General features: G+C 41.9%; 1 protein-coding gene across 3 annotated transcripts in view; it reads left to right on the top strand.

Annotated features, from left to right (window-relative positions):
- The window catches only part of st3gal3a (ST3 beta-galactoside alpha-2,3-sialyltransferase 3a), a 523,437-nt gene that overhangs the window by 89,653 nt on the left and 420,767 nt on the right, over positions 1 to 13,017 (top strand). For 2 of the 3 annotated variants that reach the window (XM_080195327.1, XM_080195329.1), the window contains exon 1: positions 7,744 to 7,967. The exons of the other annotated variant lie outside the window; for it this stretch is intronic. The gene's annotated coding sequence lies outside the window, so the exon portion shown is untranslated. Of the gene's footprint in view, positions 1 to 7,743; positions 7,968 to 13,017 lie in introns of those variants that run through there. 3 annotated transcript variants of the gene reach the window in all.

The following is a 13,017-nucleotide window of genomic DNA, read 5'->3' on the forward strand; positions in this document are numbered from 1 at the left end:
CAGGACTAATTTACTCAGCCTTTCATCATAGAACAACTGCCTCATCCCCAACACATATTTAATTACTGCTTTTGACAATGAAATATCCTAAGGCACTTCACAGGAGCCTTATAAAGATGCTTCAGATTGTAGCTGATAAAATTAGTTAGGCTCCAATTTAAATCCATGGAAACTGGATTGTTAGCCAAGCACTAGAGAAGGATGAACAGATTGTCGAATTATATTTTTATAAAATGGCAAGAAAATAATTCTGGGAATGACAAACTGAGGAACATGACATTTGTATTTAAAAAAACATTGGCATGCATTCTAAGTTAGTACATAAGTGCCTAGTTAAAAGTAACAATATGAAACCAAGTCTGGTACCAAGTCCAGAAGGAAATGTTAGGTTAGAGATCAAAACCATTGTCAAAGAGGTAGGGTTTAAAGAATGTCTTAGAGGAGGAAAGTGAGGTAGAAAGGCAGGGAGGTTTGCCAGAGCTTGGGACCTGAGCAGCTTAAGCATTGTCACCAATGGTGGAACAATTAAAATTAGACACATGCTAGAGGTCAGATTTTGAGGAGCTCAAATATCTCCTGAGCATGTTGGGGCTGGAAAAGATTGCCAAGGTAAGGAGGACTGGGGTCATAGAGGGATTTGAAAACTATGATGAGAATTTTACAATCGGGGATGGAGGTGGAGGTAGGGGTGAGGATGGATTTTATGCCCTGTTCGTCATGACACAAATGCGACACGGAACAAAATCTCTCGAGAGCTGGAAAACAAGAATCCCACCAGTGAGACCTTGTTTTCCAATTAACGTCATCAGTGACATAATGAGGTTGCTATTTAGGAAGGTCTCGACCCTCTTCAATACATTTAATTGTAATTAGTGGGATTCCCCTCCATATAGCTTTCCCCCCCTTATTAGAAATTATCCCCTTGCTGACTAGGTGTCACGTCGGCGAGATTTACAGTCAGTTTTTAAAAACGTGAACAAGGCACAAGGATGAGCTTAGAAGCTCATCTCAGAACTAAGATTAAGAGCAGACGGGCTTCGTCTCAGACTGTTGCCAGGGAGAGGGATGGAGTTGGTAGCTAGGGAATGAAATTTGGAGTAGGAACTGAAAAACCAAGGCTTCAGTCTTTCCAATATTTAATTGGAGGAAATTTCTACTCATCTTGTACTGGATCTCAGATAAGCCATCTGATAACTTAGCAACAGTGGAGTTGAGAGAGGTGATGATGAGGTAGAGCTGGGCATTGTCAGCATTCATGTGAAAAATAATGCTTTGCTTTCAGATGACATCGCCAAGTCACCATAGTAAATCTATTGAACCTTCACTGAAAGTATATCCTTCATTGGAAGCGAAAATAAAAATTGTGCATAGTCCTAATAAATTGATCAAACATGATTTGCCTTTCATACAACCACATTGATTCTGATTATATTATGCTTTTCTAAGTGAGTTTTTATGACTTCCTTAATAATAGATTCCAGCATTTTCTTGATGACTGATGTAGGTCTAACTGGCCAACAGTTCTCTGTTCTTTCTCTCCCCTCTTTTTTGAATAACAGTTTTGCATTTTGCTGGATTCCTATCGTAGAATCTGTAAGACTGCAGTGCAGAAGTTGGCCATTTGGCCCATTGAGCCTGCACTGGCTCTCTGACAGAGCATCCTATCTACTCCTATCTCTGTAACTCCCAGATATTTGCCCTGCTAATCCCCCTAACTTTGAAACTGCTCCTCAGGTCTGTTAATGAACTCATCAGTGCGCTCAAGAAGCACTTAATTGGAGACATAGATATTCCCAAATTCTTCCCTCCTGCCTCCCCTTTGAAAATCACACTGAATTCTGGAGGCCGCAGGATTCAGTGACACTCTGTTGGGATGTGATTTTCACGTCACACCTTGCCCTTTCTTGTCCCCACCTTCAGTTAACAATAATTCTAAACCATATCGAAAACATTTTGATAGGTCTGGTTCCCGTGAAATTTGCTTCAGTGTAAATGAGATAGATTGCATAGAACTGGGATCCTGAGGAGAGCTGTAGAACTGCTTTTTGGAGCAGACATGCAATCAACATACAGATAAAGCTGGAAATTAAAAGTATGTTGGGTAAGGAATCCATAACTCCAAGCACATACACTGACTCAGTGGAAAAGCTTTCTGTTACTCATTCCTGCATAAACTATCCCATTTTTGCCAGTGCAAATTCCACAGGAGCCAGACTAATAGTTGCAGGTATGTCTTAAGAGTCATGGGGCTAGGGTTTTAATGCTGACAGGGGCAGGAGTAGGTGAGGGCATAATAATATAGCTGAGAACTAGGTTGAATTATAGAAGGTTCAGAGGGGAATTGAAAAGAGAAGCAAAAAGAGAGTATGAAAATAGATTGGTAGCGAACATGAAAGGTAATCCAAAGTCTTTAAGTATGTTAATACTAAAATTGTGGTAAGAAGAGGAATTGGACCAATTGTGCACAATAAAGGGGATTTGTACATAAAGACAGGGGGCATGGCTGAGGTATTAAATGAATACTTCTGCATCTGTTGTTACCAAGGAGGAAGATGCATTATAAGTCATGGTGAAAGGGGAATTAATTTAGACACTTGAAGGGTATAAAGTTGATGTGGAAGAGATATTGGATAGGCTGTCTAACTTAGTGGATAAGGTCTGGATGAGATGGATCAAAGGATACTGAGGGAAATGAGAGTGGAAATGTCATAAATTTCCAATCTTCCTTTGACTTGGAGATGGTGCCAGAGAACTGGACAATTGTAAATGTTACATTCTTGTTCAAAAAAGGGTGTAAAGATGAACCCAGTAACAATCGACCACTCAGTTTAACCTCTGATCGGGAAATTAATAGAAATGATAATTCCAGACAGCATTAATTCCATAAATCATGGGGTATAAGATGATCCAATTTCTACAATGCCAATAATATGCTTTTGCATACAAGTGGAACCAACCCCCATCCAGCTACAAAATGCATTAGCCGTTGACCTCAATTTTTCATCCTAGAAATACATATTTTACTTAGCTTATCCTGTAAGTTAGTGCACGGGATCAAGCAGATAGTACAGGCGATGTTGCGAAGATGGTGTATTGGAGTTTTAAACATGCCTGCACAGACCTGACTGTGCATGGCAATGGCAAACAGAATGTGTGCTCTAACAAAATGAATGAATCATGAAGCTGAAAGTTGTGATATTTGCTAACTTGTCAAATAATCATGCTGCAGTGAGGGAATTTGGTATTAGTGAAAATCTGGTTTGAGAAGGAAGTAGCAAGAATCCACTCTAGAAAAGATGCCCAGGACCAATCTGTGCCATGAGAACAGGAACTAATCTTGAGAAGCATATGAGAAGATGGGTCCTTGAAAATCATTGTAATGATCACATTGTCGCCAGAAATGCCATATGTGTATATACGCACTTAAATGGGCCAAATCAAATCCCAAGTCTGGCAAAGATTTCAGGCCAACAGCTAGTTGATGTAGCTGCTTTATGGAATGGAACAGTCCAGTGTTGTGGCAGAGACCAGGATTGCACAAGACTAACAAAATACCCTGATGCCAAAATTACCAGTTTCCAGTGATTTACTCTCAGACGGCATTGAAAATACAAGTGCCCATTAAGTCTCATTAGCAACATGGATAAAACACCTATGAATTTCAATATGCCTAGCAGCCAAACTGTTAAGTGTCAAGGTTCAAAAATATTTCTAATGAAAACAACAGGACATAAGACAAGACTCATGATGGTATTAGCCTTAATGTCTGATGGAACAAAATTAAAGCCTAGGGTAACTTTCAAGCATAAAACCATGCTGAACATCAAGTATCCTGCAGGACATTTTGTGCATGTCCATGACAATGATTGATGGATGAGAATAGAATGAAGTTATGGATTGATATTGTGTGCAATAGGCATAGTGACAAATGCAAACTTATTAGTGTGGAACATGTTCAGATGCTATATAACTGATGAGATCAACAAATATCTGCAGATAAATAATATTTGCATTGCAGTTATACCAGGGTGTCTAACGGGTTCAACGTTTGGATATAAATCTCAACAACCATTCAAAAATTACGTTCATGCTAAATGGAACAGACACATAGTTGATGGAGAAAGATCCTTCCGAAAAGATTGGAAATAAGCATGCTATCCAATTTGATATTTTGTGTTTTAAAGTTTATTTATTATGAGTGTCACAAATAGGCTTACATCAACATTGCAATGAAGTTACTGTGAAAATCCCCTAGTCGCCACACTCCGGCTCCTGTTCATGTACACTGAGGGAGAGTTTAGCACGGCAAATGCACCTAACCAGCACATCTTTTGGACTTTGGGAGGAAATCCAAGCAGACTCGGGGAGAGCATGCAGGCTCCGCGCAGACCATTGACCAAGCCAGGAATCGAACCTGGGTTCCTGATGCTGTAAGGAAGCAATGCCAACCACTGTGCCGCCCAGTTGTTTTATTATCAAATCACGTGAGATGCTATTCGTATATCAAGTGTCATCAGCTTGTTCAGAATATCCAATTCAATTGATGCCAGGGAAAATGATTTGATGCGGAGGGATGATTCTAAAACAGAAAGTGCTACATCTGATCCAGAGTGAAGCCTTACGACGATGCCTGCCAAAATTACTCAATTAATTTGATTAGCTCTTTGCATTGGAAAACAATGAGTTTGAAGGTTTTAAAACATTTTGTTGTGTTAAAGGTAACTTTATACAATTAATTAATTCAATAATCATGCCACATCAATATTATCCCTTTTTTTCATACTTCTAAAAGGTAACCAATCACACTAGTCATTCCAATTTTATACTCTGCATATTATTAAGAACTGTGCTGATATTTAATGTGAGGGTATCCCAAAACCCAGCAGGATAACTTGGAACACTGGTTTTTAGTGGTGCATAATTTCAGTTTTGTACATCGTGAGGAAAGATACGCAAACAAGTGAGGAAATGTCCAGTTTTGTTATGTCATAAAATAATATTTATTAAAACAAACACAACACAATGCAAAATAGTACCCTTTACTACAAAAATGGCTACGTACACACACGTACAGTTTCTTATGAAGTTTACCCAGTTCCCATTTATCCATAGTCCTAACATGGAGAAATGTCCCTGTTCCAAACAACATTCCATCACTGTAATCCTGAGTTAAAACCTGCCAATAGTTACCACCATAGAGTTACTTTAGGTTTGGGAGAGTCTTTTTTCCATTTAAGGTTCTCTTTAGCAGCTTTTAGGTTGGGGTTCTGTGGCTTGTGGGGAGCACTGCTTCCGTCTTTCTTTTTCCCTCTCCCATTGTTCTAGCTAACCCTGCTACGGATATATTGCTTTGTCCTTTAATGTTATTCTATGTTAATAAACCTTTGGACCATGCTTTCAGCATATAAGTGTAATTGTATTTTTCTTTCTCCACTCTGAACACACCTCTGTATAGTTCTAACATCTACTGTTAGACCATTGTTCACCTACTCCCCCAAGTCACTTCGATAAACACTTGTTTTCCTACTGCTAAGCAAATTCACTTATTAAAAATCCCTTGCAACAGACGCACCTTTATCAATTCCATCTTCACCTTATTTTGTTCAAATTTTATTTTTTTAATCTCTAGTTTACTTAATTCTTAATGTTTTCTTTGGTACCATTGGCCACTGTTTTTGGAGACTTCGGTAGTTACTTGGAAAAAAGCAGGATTATTAAGAAAAGCTAACATTGATTTAAGTGCAAATCATGTTTAACTAATTCGCTAGAGCTAACAGAGAGGTTTGATGAGAATAATGCTGTTGATGTAGTGTGTATGGACCTTCAGAAGGTGTCTGATGAAGTGCCTTGGGTCATGGAATGAAAGGAACAGCAAAACTGGCTGAGTGACAGGAAACAGAGCAGTGGTGAATTGAAATCTTCCAGATTGGAGGAAGATTCGTAATGGAGTTCCCCAGAGGTGATAGTAAGAATCCTATCTTTGGTGGAAAGGGAAGGCAAGTGGCAGATGAAATCTACTTTGGTAGAATGAACTGTGATACACAATATGAAATAGAAGGTAAAAGGGATTACAGGAGCAAGGACCTGGGTGTACATGCACATAAATCACTGAAATTAGCAGAACAGGTTGAAAGACTGTTAATAAAGTCTAGACCATTGTATTCTGTATTTATAATGACATAGAGTACAAAAGCAAAGAAGCCATGTTAAACCTGTAAAACAAAATTGGTTTGGCCTCAACTGAAATATTATGTCTAATTTTAGGCACCACACTTAAGGATGTGAAGGCATTAGAGAGAATGCATAAATAGTAAGAATGAGTCTAAGAATGAGGAACTTCCGTGATGTGGGTAGATTGGAAGAGTTGAGACTGTTATTCTTGGATAAGGATTTCATCAAAACATTCAAAATCATGAGTCTGAACAATGTGGGGGAAAACTGTTCCCATTGTGGAAGGATGGAGAGCTTTATGGTGCACAGCTTTATGGTAATTGGTAAAAGAAGCAATGGTGACATGCAGGAAAATATTTAATGCAGCAGGTTTTAGGATCCAGAATGCCTTGCCTGAGAGTATGGTGGACGCTGGTTCAGTTGAGGCATTCTGGAAGGAAATGGACCATTATTTCAAAAGGAAAAATATGCAAGACTATGGGGATAGAGCAGGAAATATGCACCTTCAGCAAGTCAATACAATGGGCCACTTTCTTCTACATTGTGTCATGGTGGCACAGTAATTAGCATTGCTGCCTCTCAGCTCCAGAGACTGGGTTCAATTCTGCCCTTGGGTAATTGTCTGGGTGGAGTTTGCTCATTCTCTCCCAGTGTTTCCAGGGGTTTCTGCCGGGTGTTCCAGTTTCCTCCTACAGTTCAAAAGATGTGCAGGTAGGTGGATTGACCATGCTATTAACTGCCCCTCAGTGTCCCAAGATGTATAGGTTAGATGGTAAATGTGTGGGGTTATGGGGATAGGGTGGGGGAGAGGGCCTAGGTACTAAACTCTGAAATTCAGTGCAGACTGGATGAGCTGAATGGCATTAATAGGTCCAACAGAACCTCTATAGTGTAGATGACAGCCATTTGGCCCACCGAGCCTGCACTGACAATAGAATCCCTACAGTGTAGAAGGAGGCCATTCAGCACATTAAATCTGCACCCACAACTTACCTATCCAATTTCTATAACCCCACATATTTACCCTGCTATTCTAACCTGAAACTGGGGTCAATTTAGCTTGGCTAATCAATCAAACCCACACATCTTTGGCCTGTGGGAGGAAACTAGAGCAAAACCAGAGCAAGTGGAGGAAATACACGCAGATATGGCGAGAACGTGCACACTCTGCACAGACGTTGACCCAAGGCCGGAATTGAACCTGGATCCCTGGCGCTGTGCCACTGTGGTTAACTCAGGCGGTTGACATCCTTTACCAAGATGGTGGCTGCACCTCAGCCTCCTCCAGCTGTGGGACGTTGCCAGACTCTGGCGCGCGGTTGCTATCCTTTACCAAGATGGTGGCTACGCCTCACCCTCCGCGGCGGGGGCGTGAAAAACGTTGGCCGCACGAGGTTCAGCACAGGAGTGCGCATGCGCTGCCACCATCCTCACAGCACGAGTCACTTTTGGAGAGGAACAATTGCATGGCCACGAAAACGACCCCCAGCGGGACCGAGGAAGAGGTACGGAATCCAAAGGAAACTCGGAGATCCTGCTGACCGCTGAGCAGAGCGGGAGGTTTCGAGGACATCCTGAGAAAGGGGGCGGGACAAAGTCGGGCTGCTGCGCAGGCGCTTTGAAACGGAGACGCCTGCGCGTTGGCGGCTGCCTGACTGGTACGGAGAGGTTTGGATTGCAGTGTAACGGACAAATGTACTGCGGGGGGTGGGGGCCGTGGGAAGGCGCAGATGGCCCCCGTCTTCAACGAAGGTATTTAACACAGGAGGATCAGGCAGCAATGCAAAGAGCAAGAGGTAGGAAACTTTACGAGCTTTTATTTGGTGTGATCGGAAACGGCCCCCCCCCGCCCGCTCCATCCCCATCCCCCACCCCCCTGAATGGCCATCAGTGAGCGGTTGCTATGTGAGCTCCAGTCCTTGAGTGAGATCATGAGTGGCCGCCGATTGATCTGTCAAGTGTTTAAGAAGTAATGAAAAGCCACGGCCGTGGCATTAATGCGCTGCTGGTCGGTACGTCGAGTGTGCATCTTGGCTGCGAGTGCTGTCGGTTTTAGCGATGCTGGCGCTCGGCTGTCAGGCTTGGGTACAGAAGGCATTTTGATTAAATTCCAGAGTGTGGTAGGTACAAGTGCCAATTGCAACTCAACCCAGCGCTGTTTTTTTTCCCCCCGTGAAAATAGGACCAATTGTACACAGGCTAACGGCTTGAGTACCAGCCTGTAAATCAGTGTGGCAGTGTGTGCAATATTACAGATTTGCCTGTTCTTCGATTCTCTTTTTATTTTGAGAAAAGGGTTTTTCTGGATGATGTAACCCAAGAATCAGCTTATTCATCACGGTGAAGTTAATTGTAGGCCCTTTTTAAGCTTTAGAAGGTGGTGATATAGTTGGGTGCTGACCAAATTACGGTTGTGATGATGAGATACGAATACTATTCGGACATGTACTGAAGCGTTCTTCCATTCACTCCTGACTTAATGATTGGGCAATCCTCCCCAGAGTATTTTAGTTCCCATCGGATGTAAGGAATTTGGAATGTTTTCCCTTTTCTGATTCGAATTTGTGACCGTCTTCGTTAAACAACCCGAACATACTTGTAACTGATGTAGGGGATGGCATCTTGGAATTTGCCTCTGGCGAGAAAGTGTATTTTTTTTGTAACCCGACTATGCAATTCATATGAAATGAAAAATGGAGTAATAACATTCAAAAATGTTATTTTGGATAACTGTAGAAGTCATTTAAAAACTGCTTTTGTTTTTTTTAAAGCTGCAATAACATTACAGAATGGATTGTAACATTTTTGGCTTGTGTGTTGTAATTGAGCTGTGTCCCCCTTTGTTATGATGTGGATATGCCGGCGTTGGACTGGGGTAAACACAGTAAAAAGTCTGACAACACCAGGTTTACCTTCTTATTGTGTTCCCCCTTTGTTAATCAGGTCTCCTCCTCTCCCATCCTTCTGTCCCCCTCACCCCCTGTCATTTTGGAGGATGTCAATGTTTCTGGAACCTCTTCTTCTTGATTATTTGTTTCGTTATCCACCATAATGGATGGATTATTCACAGTTGGATGTGGTAGGATTGCGAAGATTTGATTTGATGTATTATTTATGAGATAGATATGTTGCAGTAAGAAGTCTCTCAACACCAGGTTAAAGTCCAACCAGTTTATTTGATAGTAAACCCACAAGCTTTTGGAAATGCTGTTCCTTCATCAGGTGTGTGGAAGATTCTGATCATAGAAGGGCATATATGCCTGATGAACACACCTGACGAAGGAACGGCATTTCCGAAAGCTTGTGGGTTTACTATCAAATAAACTGGTTGGACTTTAGCCTGTGTTGTGAGACTTCTTACTGTGTTTCCACCAGTCCGATGCCGGCATCTCCACATATAGATATGTTGCCCCAGCTTTTTGTTCAGCGTGCATCAGAACAAATGCAAGAATGCCAAATTTCAAATGTTTGCAACAATTTATACTACAGGAGAGAAAGGGTTGTGATTGGTTAAGGTGCTGTCATGGACAAGTAATGGGAACTGTGGGCTTACAGTTGGTTGTTGATAACTATTAGCCCATGAGCAATGCTGTGTATAAATTCCAGTGCTGCTGTCATGTCAGGTGCATAGACTATGTAGATCAAATCAAATAGCATATCCCATTGGTGGTTTGAAACAGATCTGTCCACTGCCTTGCTCTGTTTGACCCCCTCCACCCTCCCAAAATTCCTGGGTAATTGAAGAAAGCTTGAACGTATTCCTGTTACATTCATACCTGCTGTCTGAAAATATGTCACTCTTTTCAGAAAACAGGTATGAATTTATGCCATTTTCAAATGTAGAAGAGCTACCTTATAAGCACAACCAATTATCTTACGTTGGTTGTTGATAACTATTAGCCCATGAGCAATGCTGTGTATAAATTCCAGTGCTGCTGTCATGTCAGGTGCATAGACTATGTAGATCAAATCAAATAGCATATCCCATTGGTGGTTTGAAACAGATCTGTCCACTGCCTTGCTCTGTTTGACCCCCTCCACCCTCGTCACCCTCCCCTTGGCCACCTTCTCCCCTCTCTCCCCATGCCTTGGCCATACCTGCGCGCGCGCGCGCGCGCGCACACACACACACACACACACACACACACACACACACACACACACACACACACACACACACACACACACACCCCCGGCCTCCTGACCCTCTCTCCCTGGTTCCCCCTGTCTCGGCTCCTCAATTCCAGCCTCCTGGACTGCCTGGATCCAATACAGTTTGCTTACCACAGCAACAGATCCACAGCACACACCGTCCCCTGGCCCTGGAACACCTAGATAACAAAGACACCTATGTCAGATTCCTATGTTTTGACTGTAGCTCAGCCTTCAACACCTTTATTCCTAAGAAACTCATCTCCAAACTCCATGGCCTGGGCCTTGGCTCCTCCCTTTGCGACTGGATCCTGAACTTCCTAACCCACAGACCGCAATCAATAAGGATAGGCAACAACACCTCCTCCATGATCATCCTCAACACCGTTGCCCCACCAGGCTGTCTCCTCAGCCCCCTACTATATTCCTTATACACCTATGAATGTGTGGCCAAATTCCCCTGCAACTCGATTTTCGAGTTTGCTGCTGATACCGTCGTAGTGAGTCGAATCTGAAACAATGATGAGACAGAGTACAGTAACAAGATCGAGAATCTGGTGAATTGGTGCGGCGACAATAATCAATCCCTCAATGTTAACAAAGTGAAGGGGATTGTCATCGACTTCAGGAAGCATAAAGGATAACGTGTCCTGTCTATATCAATGGGAGCAAAGTAGAGGTGGTTGAAAGTGTCAAGTTTTTAGGTGTCCAGATCACCAACAACCTGACCTGGTCCCCACATGCTGACACTATAGTTAAGAAAGCCCATTAATGCCTCTAGTTTCTCAGGAGACTAAGGAGTTTTGACACGTCAGCCATGACTCTCACCAACGTTTACAGATGCACCATAAAAAGCACTCTTTCTGGTTGTATCACAGCTTGGTATGGCTGCTGCTCTGTCCAAGACCGCAAAAAATTACAAAGGGGCATGAACAAAGCTCAACCTATCATGCAAACCAGCCTCCTATCCGTTGACTCTGTCTACGCTTCCTGCTGTCTTGGAAAAGCAGCCAGCATAATCAAACACCCCACATACCCCAGACATAGACTCCTCCACCTTCTTCCAAGGGGGAAAAAAAGTACAAAAGTCTGAGGACACGTACCAGCGGATTTGAGAACAGCTTCTTCCCTGCTGCCCTCAAACATTTGAATGGACGTATCTTACATTAAGTTGATCTTTCTCTATGCTCTAGCCATGACTATAACACTGTATTCTGCACTCTCTCCTTTCCTCCTGTATGAATAGTATGCTCTGTATAGTGCGCAGGAGCAATACTTTTTGCTGTATGCTTATACATGTGATAAATCAAATCAATAAATAGTCGTAGCATTGGTTGCTTAGCAAATGGGGACCGTTGTATGATAGGAAAGCTTTTAGGTTTTAATTTTAGCTGGATATATTGCAGTTGGAGACAGGACACCGGAAAGTGAACATCTCAGCTCTGACAGAAGAATGACTGGACTAGACATGAGCTTCAAAGAGGTGGGCTTCCAAATGAACCAGTTACTGTCCAGAAGGCCAGGGAGTTTGGACAGAAAGAATGTGTTAAGATGACTAAAGCCAAGAGAACAGAGACTGAGGTGAAGAATTCAGGGATGAGTTAAAGACACATTTGTAGCAACCAGATTTATAGTGGGAATTTGGACTTCAGATGTAAAAATTTGGTGTCATTGGAATCAGTAGTTTAAGAGGTTATGAATAGTTTGTGCAAAAAGCAGATGGTTTAAAGCCTGAACTGGGTTCGCTCTTTAAAGTGAAGCAGAAGCAAAGTGTAATTTGGGAAACCGGGACTGGATTTTGGAATGCAAACCACCAAGGGAAAACATTGAGAGAAGATTTTAAAGCATGTCTTTGAGAGTGGAGATTAGAAACTGTTATATGATTGTCATTTGGGAAATTCTGAGGCGAAATCCACAGACACTAACTTGGGTTCAGAGTGGAGTGTGTGCATTTGACCATAGTCATCTTGTGTGCTTCAAAGGACTTTGGTAATGAGACCTTTGCAGTTTAAGACGTACTTGTAATCTGGGGTGTTAATCATAAAATCTGTGTGTAATTGTTAAACTAAGGGGAGAGTGAAGCAGTATTATTAAAATCCAGTTTTTTCATATTTAATGTTTTGTTCTTGTTAAAACTAATTAGTAGCCCAGTGGAAAAAAGAAAAGTTACAATCCTTTGAGCCAGGGTTCCATTCTAGGGTCTTCCCATCTAGTTATACTATCAACTGGGATTGTAACAGCTAAAATTTGTCAGGAAATAAAAATAAAAATATAATATTTATATTTGCATTTGCATCATGCTTCCACTGCAGCGCGATTGGAGAATTTAGTGCCCAGCCAAATCCCCGTTCACTGTAGCGGGATGGGAATATCCTACCAGGGTGAACAGCTGTAACTTTTCCGCTTTAAAATAAACACTCAGATTTTGTTGCACGTGATCAGTTGTGATCTATTTGAATGGCATTTTATGCCTTAAGTACACTAACACCCAATTAAAGATAAGCAGTCGAGCTTGTAATGTGGTTTATTTACCCTTGCTAGAAATGACATACATTCCTATGCAGTTTAAATTTTATTTGTTAGTGTTGCAAATGTGCTTGCATTAACACTGCAATGAAGTAACTGAAAATGCCCTCATTGCCACACTCCGGTGCCTGTTTGGGTACACTGAGGGAGAATTTAGCAAGGCCAGTG

Source organism: Carcharhinus amblyrhynchos, chromosome 9 (genome assembly GCF_965287045.1).
Source record: "Carcharhinus amblyrhynchos chromosome 9, sCarAmb.v2.hapA, whole genome shotgun sequence".
Classification (NCBI taxonomy): Eukaryota; Metazoa; Chordata; class Chondrichthyes; order Carcharhiniformes; family Carcharhinidae; genus Carcharhinus; species Carcharhinus amblyrhynchos.